This window comes from Fukomys damarensis, unplaced genomic scaffold, assembly GCF_012274545.1.
Source record: "Fukomys damarensis isolate Sample0158 unplaced genomic scaffold, DMR_v1.0_HiC HiC_scaffold_20, whole genome shotgun sequence".
Taxonomy (NCBI): domain Eukaryota; kingdom Metazoa; phylum Chordata; class Mammalia; order Rodentia; family Bathyergidae; genus Fukomys; species Fukomys damarensis.
Window position 1 is genome coordinate 850,255 of NW_022900932.1, and position 6,876 is coordinate 857,130.

General features: G+C 48.7%; 1 long non-coding RNA gene and 1 pseudogene across 1 annotated transcript in view; one reads left to right on the forward strand and one right to left on the reverse strand.

Moving 5' to 3' along the window:
• Positions 1-1,318: 1,318 nt before the first annotated feature.
• On the reverse strand, positions 1,319-2,082 carry LOC104875756 (annotated as a pseudogene).
• Positions 2,083-3,922: 1,840 nt separating this feature from the next.
• Positions 3,923-6,876, forward strand: part of LOC104875740 — a 12,523-nt gene continuing 9,569 nt past the window's right edge. Inside the window, exons 1-2 of the long non-coding RNA XR_784163.1 lie at positions 3,923-4,184; positions 4,424-4,529. This is a non-coding gene — a long non-coding RNA (uncharacterized LOC104875740). The remainder of the gene's footprint in view (positions 4,185-4,423; positions 4,530-6,876) is intronic.

Below are 6,876 nucleotides of genomic sequence, written 5' to 3' on the forward strand. Positions count from 1 at the left end.
GTCTGGTCCTGTTTCCGGGTCACCCTGTGGCCCCACACCTGTCCTGCCCGGTGCCTGCCACTCCCAGGACCCCCAGGAAATCGAACCCTGCACCCTTGAGGTGGGAGCTCCCTGGGACAGGCCCCACGCGGTCCAGGTTGTCCTCTCCCTCCCAGCCCTCCTCTGACCTGAGGAACCAAAGCAGCCCGGCTCAGGGCAGTGTCCGCCACACGGGTCCCAGAGCAGCGGGACTGGGACGGAAACCGTGAGGAGTGGTGAGTTCAGGCCTGGCACAGACCTAGGGATCAGGAACTGCATTCTCAAGAGCTCCAGGGGAATCCAGTAGATGTCACCCTTTCTAATTGGCACACACTGTCTTTCTCTATTTTAATATGAGCTAGTTGTGGGTTTTTTCTTTTTTTTTTTCATAGGTAAGCAATTTAAGTTTCATTGACCTTCTAGTTTTTTTTTAAAGTTAAATTTAGGGTCATATTTACATTTGATGTATGACATATTCTTGCAGAATATGAGGATAAAGAGATACAAATTAGTCCACGCCCAAAAAGATTTACTAGAACACAGAATCGTCTTCATAAATAGATGTCGAATTTTTATGACGATAGAGCACACTGTCTGGATTTCAGGGACCCTTTCCAGAGCGATTCAAGGCACGGAATGCACACCTGACACGAGTCCACTCATTTCAGGTCTTGCGCCTCTGATACAGAGATCGGAGATCAGGCTTCATGACTGTGATAAAAAACTAAGTCTCCTGGGCCAGGAATGTAGCTCAGCGGTGCTGTGCCTGCCTGGCAAGTGCAAAGTCCTGAGTCCGATTCCCAGTCCGAAAACAAAACAAAACCAAAAACTGAAGTCTACCCAATGAGATTCTGTTTCTTATGTTAAATGCACATACCTATAAATGTCACATAATTTCTCCAATATATGGAGAATACAAATAGAAGCACTTAATTTGATTTGAAAAAGCAAACACAGGGCCAGGGATTTAGCTTAGTGGACCCACACCTGCCTGGTTCTTGGTCCTGAGTCCGATCTCCAGTGTGTGTGGGGGCAAACACAAAAGATTGGTGTAAATCCTAATGCTTCCTGTATAAGTTTGTTCCCAGGAACAAACACATCACTGTCTCTATCAATTCTCTTTTTTTTTGCAGTACTGGGGATTGAACTCAGGACTTTGTACCTGCAGGCATACGTAGTGTCACTGAGCTAAATCCCCAGCCGCTCTCTCTATCAATTCTAAAAATTAACATTTTTTTTAGTACTTCAAATCTCACTATTATAAAAAAAAACCTAGAGACCAATACTATTATTCAATTTCTTATAAAATAACAAGTAGGGAATAGATGTGGGAGATGTCCTTCTCTCTGGTAACTTTCACCTCAGAATCATAAAACAGCAACTACTCCCTCTCATTCTCCTTTAAACTGTGCAGGCCAGGTGTGGTAATACATACCTGTAATCCTAGCATGCAGGAGGCTGAGGCAGGAGGATTGCCATGAGTTCAAAGCCAGCTTTGGTTACACAGAGTTTAAGGCCAGTGTGAACTGCACAGCAAGACCCTGTCTCAAAATCATAAACTGAATAAACTTTGCTCTACACAGGAAAATTTGTTCCCCAATCCATTCACACAGGTGCCTGTTTGGTCACTGGATTCCTTGTTCCTCTCTGTTTGTGGGTCCATTAGCACTGAGTCTCAGCAAGTGCTGTACTTGTAGGCTAAGCAGGATTGGATGCTTTGTTGTAGAGCTCAAATCTGCTTTGTTCTTTGGTCTCCAGAGAAGTCCACTAACGTCTACATATTTTCTTTTGCTTAAAACTTTACTTGGCTGTGTATTTCCAAGTCTCATCGACTCGTCTTCATTGTCATAATTTTCAGGTGCACCCCTTGCTTCCTCCTCATTCGTGGCTCTGGCTTACCCACCTCACACATCTGGTCAACCACAAAGTTCTCCTTACCCAGTGCTCAGCTTTTGGAGTCACTGACTGCAACAGAGGTAGTGTAATGCCCATTGCTAACACTGTGACTCCAGATTGTCAGAACTGTCATTAGGTGGCCTTGTGCTCCTTTTTTGTTTTGTTTTGTTTTGTGGTACCAGGGGTCAAACTCCGGACCTTGCACTTGCCAGGCAGAGGGGGCCTTCATCCCTGAGCCCCTGAGCTCCATTCTTTGTTTGTTTTTGGTTTTTTGGAACAGGGTCTCACTATGTAGTTGAGACTGACCTGGAACTCACTATGTAGCCCAGGCTGATCTCGAACTCACAGCAATCCTCCTGCCTCAGCCTCCCGAGTGCTGGGATTACAGGTGTGCCCCACCATGCCTGGCTAGCCTGAGCTCCATTCTTATAACAACAATTTAAGAGGTTTCAACAAAGGAGTGTGTTTCTTGGAAAGGCCACTAGCATAACAATGAAACTTGAGCCACTGGCAGCAAAGCACTTCACACCAATGGCTAGAACTTCCGGCCCTCCAAAGATTTCCTTCAGCTTCAGTGCAATGACGGCAATTTTCACAGAAACGTCTACCTTCTCCTCCAGTCCTCTCCACGAAGCTGGTTGTGAAATGGCCCATCCCAAGTTCTTCATTTCTGGTTTTGGCTGTGGAGGAATTTCAGAACTCTCCTCTACTTTGGGAAGCTCGTCTTCTTGTACAGGTGTGCTGATGTCCTGAAAATCTTTTTGTGTTAAACTTGCACATTCCAAGGTAAGAGATCTTTTTTTTTTTTTTTTTTTTGTACCAGGCATTGCCAGCAATGAGATCTTAGTACCAGCTGATCTTGAAATAATTTTTCCATTAGCTCAAAACCAATTTGTTTATGGACTTAACTTTATTATTTTCTAGACATTCAAGTCCACAACCGCTAGTTGCAGAATCACTTCTGTACTTCCTGAAGTCCTCTTCCAGATCATACTCAGTTTTTGACTAGGGATATAGCTCAGTGGCACAGTGCCTGCCTGGCAAGCTGGAGGCCCTGAGTTTGATTCCCGTTATCAAAACAAAGATTTTTTTTTTTTTTTTTTGGTACTGCGGGGGATTGAACTTGGGACCTTGCACTTGTGAGACAGGCAGTACCACTAAGCTAAATCCCGGCCCTTTTCCTTCTAAAAAATGGTAAGGAAGTTTTATTAACGGTAGGAAAAGAAACAGGTTCCAAAGAGTGAGTTTGCCCCAGTAAAAGTCGGGAAGGAACTGCACCCCGCAGTGTGAAGGCCACCACCCACAAGATGCAGAAGGCGGAGGCTGGTTTTCCTTTAAAGTCCTTAGAATTCCTCATATTGTCAAACTACTCGCTGTCAGTACCGCTCGCTTCCTCTTTGGTTGAGGTTTCTCTTCTGCCTTTGTAGATACTTCTGCCACTTTTTAACCTCTTTTTAAAGGAGTTGGTGCGTTTCTTGAATGTAACCCAGAACACACCTTACTACTTCCTGTGCCTTGCGCTGTAGCTACCCCTCAGGTACAGGCTGGGCTGAGTCCCAAGTTCATCTGCGTATATCTCGGGATGCAAGAGGAAACCAGCCTGAAGCTGTTGAACTGAATTTAAGTTCATAACTTGGCACAGAGCCATCTTTGGATTTTCCCTTGTCTTTTTGATGGGCATCAGTGTTTAGCACCTCTTCCTTCCTTGAAACAATATTAAACGAGTGCTTCTCTCCAGGTTTATAAGCAGGACTAAAATATAATGCCTGAATTGGTGGCGCATGCCTGTAATGCCGGCACTTAGAAGGCTGAGGCAGGAGGATCACCGCGAATTCCAGGCCAACAGGGGCCAATAGCGAGTTCAAAGCTTCCCAAACGGCATGGTGAGTCCCTGTCTCAAAGCAAACCAACCAGGGCCAGAGATTTAGCTCAATGGCACCGTGCCTGCCTCGCAAGGGCAAAGTCCTGAGTTCAGTCCTCCTTACGGAAAAGAAAACAAAAACCAAACCAAGCAACGTGAGGCACACTGCGAAGATAACAAGCACCGCCGAGAGCTTCAGTCCAAGTGGTGGCACGTTTGCTTTCTTCTCACAGCTGATAGACAAGGACTGCGCTGCAGCAACACCTCCGTCACTTTCTGACCCTCTTCAGAAGCTTTTATTCATGTGCTTGAGTCTGCAAAATCTAACGCTTTTTTTGCTTCCTTTTTCTGAAAAAAACTTCAAGGGAAGCCTGATTTTCCTGGATGGACTGCCCGTTACTTTCACTCGGTATGTTGCCAGGCATTTTCCTTCCAAACCCCGAGTTGAGAACAACTTACAGAGTGCGACGGTAAACAGCCACGTCCGGGGCCGGCCGCTCTGCGCCTGCCGCTTCCCGCGGAGCCCCGGCCCGGCTCTCAGGGCTGGGGCAGAGATTTGACCGCTCGGGCACCGCCCCGGCAGTCCGCAGGGTCCCCGCCAGGGGGCGCAAACGCGGTTTTGTTTTGTTTTTTTTTTAATTTTTTGAGTCACGCGTGATACATCAGTGCAGGCTGCCTTGAACTCACTACACCCAAGCTGGCCTCCGACTCTGAGCGACCTCCTTGCCCGGCGTCCCAGACTCTGGGATTACAGGTAAATACCACCAAGCCTGGCAATACAGAACTGGACACACAGTATGTCTGTGAATACTTGTTTGTCTCTTATCAGTATTAGTGATTGAACCCAGGGCATCCTGTAGAGCTAAGCAAGCAATAGACACTGAGCTACAGCCACAGCCCTTTTAAACATTATTTTTCAGGCTGGTTGTGGCGGTATATGCCTGAAATCCCAGCCACTGGGAGGCTGAGACAGGAAGATTCTGGGCTTGAGCCCAGCATGGACAGACAATTTAGACACTCAATGAGATCTTTAAAAAAAAGTATAGGGATGTAGTTCAGTGTGAAGGCCCTGGGTTCAACCCCCAGATCCTTCCTGTCAGGCATGGTGGCCCATGCCTGTAATCTGAGACCAGCCTGGGCTATATAGTGGGTTCAAGGCCAGCTTTGAACTACATAGCCTGTGTCAAACAAACAAACAAAAAGATTTATTTCTGAGATAGTGTATCAGCATAATTCTCAACCTGGTCTCAGATTTGCAGTCCTCCTGCCTCAGCCTTGCGGAGTGTTGGGACTACAGTCATTCACCACCTGGCAGCCTGGTTTTAGTTTTAAAAGTGATAAACGGAGGTGAGCTGTAGTTTTATATGGGGGGTGTTTGCATCTGTAAGTGTCCGGATCCTCCCTTGGGATCCTAAGAGGGTGATGTGGACAGCAGAGCCCAGTCTTGGGGTGGACAGAAGAGGGCGCAGCTGCAGATCCCGCCCATTCCGCATCCTTTCCTGCTCGTCTGCGCTTCTTTATCCTTTATTTCCCCGATTTTATCCTGTGCCCTTTGCCTCCCATTTTCTCCCCCTCTCTCCTGCCCTTTCTCCACCCCCAGCCGCTCTCCACTGCACCCCCTTCACGGGAGCTGGCAGCCTACGCAGTGACCTGGGCGTGCGAGGTGCTGGTGGGGGAAGGCCGCGGACCGCACCGGACTGGGTGGAGTGGTGCTCCCCGGGGGCCCGGAGGGAAGCGCTGGGCGCTGCCCAGAGAGCGGTCAGGCTCTGAGACCACATCTGGAGCCCGGGTCCTCCAGGGCTAAACAAACCATCAAGGCCCAGATAAGGACTTGATGGTGGAAGGCTGGGGAAACGTCAGACTTCATGATGCGCATTGGGACTGCGGACAGCGGGAGCGGGGCCTCAGAATCACTAGTAGGAGAGGCGCGGGTCCCTGACAAAGGCCCTTGAAGAGGACACAGATGGGAGGGCCACAGCTCCGGGCCCTGGCGGTGCCTGGGCCACAGGGCCGGCAGACAGGGCCGGGCTGGGAGCTGCCCCGCGGTGGGTCACAGGGTCCAAAATGTGTCTCCGTGTTGGCGAGCTGGGGAGCCTCCGGGGGCCCTAGGTTTCCCTGCCCCGTGGGTTTGGGCTATGAGCCGGCCGCAGGGTGGCAGGGCTGGCGGAGCCCCAGCTGGTTCTCCCAGCAGCCGGGTCCAGGATGGCTCCAGGTGCCCATGACCAGATGTGTGGGCAGGAGGCAGACCTTTCTTTCAGGCGAAGCTGTCAGGGAAGTGTTACTATTGTTGTTACTGCGATTTAATTCATAAACCATCAAGCACCCTTTTTTTAAGAGTAGGAAGTATTGAGGGAAAGACAGCTTCTAAGAAAGACACCTTTTTTTCACTCTTTAAATACTGTATTCTTCAACATTATTCTGTGAAAGACGAAAGTGCTGCTCTCCCGGTCACCTCTGATTCACAACCGCAGCGTTTCTTCAGGTGAAGTTCACGTTCAATGGCTGTTTAACAAAGCAGTGTGGGAGGAAGCTGGTCTTGACTTCCTGAAGATTAGTCCCCAGGGAGCGCTGAAAAATGGCTTACAGGTAGCATTTACGTTTCCTTAGCAACTCAATTTTCCTGGATCAAATCCAAACACCAACACTCATACTTGCTGTGGTAACGAGGTCATTCTGAGCCCTCCTGTCCTGAGCTGGAAAGCAGACCCCGATGGCCATAATCTCACCACAGGAGGCACCGCGACTCCCTACACTGGTGCCAGGGACCTCGCGGCCTCCTAAACCCCCGAGAGGAAAGCACTTCCTAGAAAACAACTTCGCTTTGGGGCCAGTTTTTTGAAAAATAAATCAATATTTGCCCTTTTGGAAAATAAATCAATATTTGACCTTGTAGCCAATCAGTTTCAGGGCCAGAATTTAATTTTCAGATGCTCAGTGTGAGTCGTTACCAACAGTAGTTTTTCTCCGTGACTTGTGGGAGATTAATTTAGAAAGACTGGTTGAAAATGGCATAATAACCAACCAAAGCAGCAGCAAGCCCCCCCCGCCGCCAGCACAACAGGTTTCGATGTCGCTGTCCCCGCCTCGGTCCCAGCCCCGCG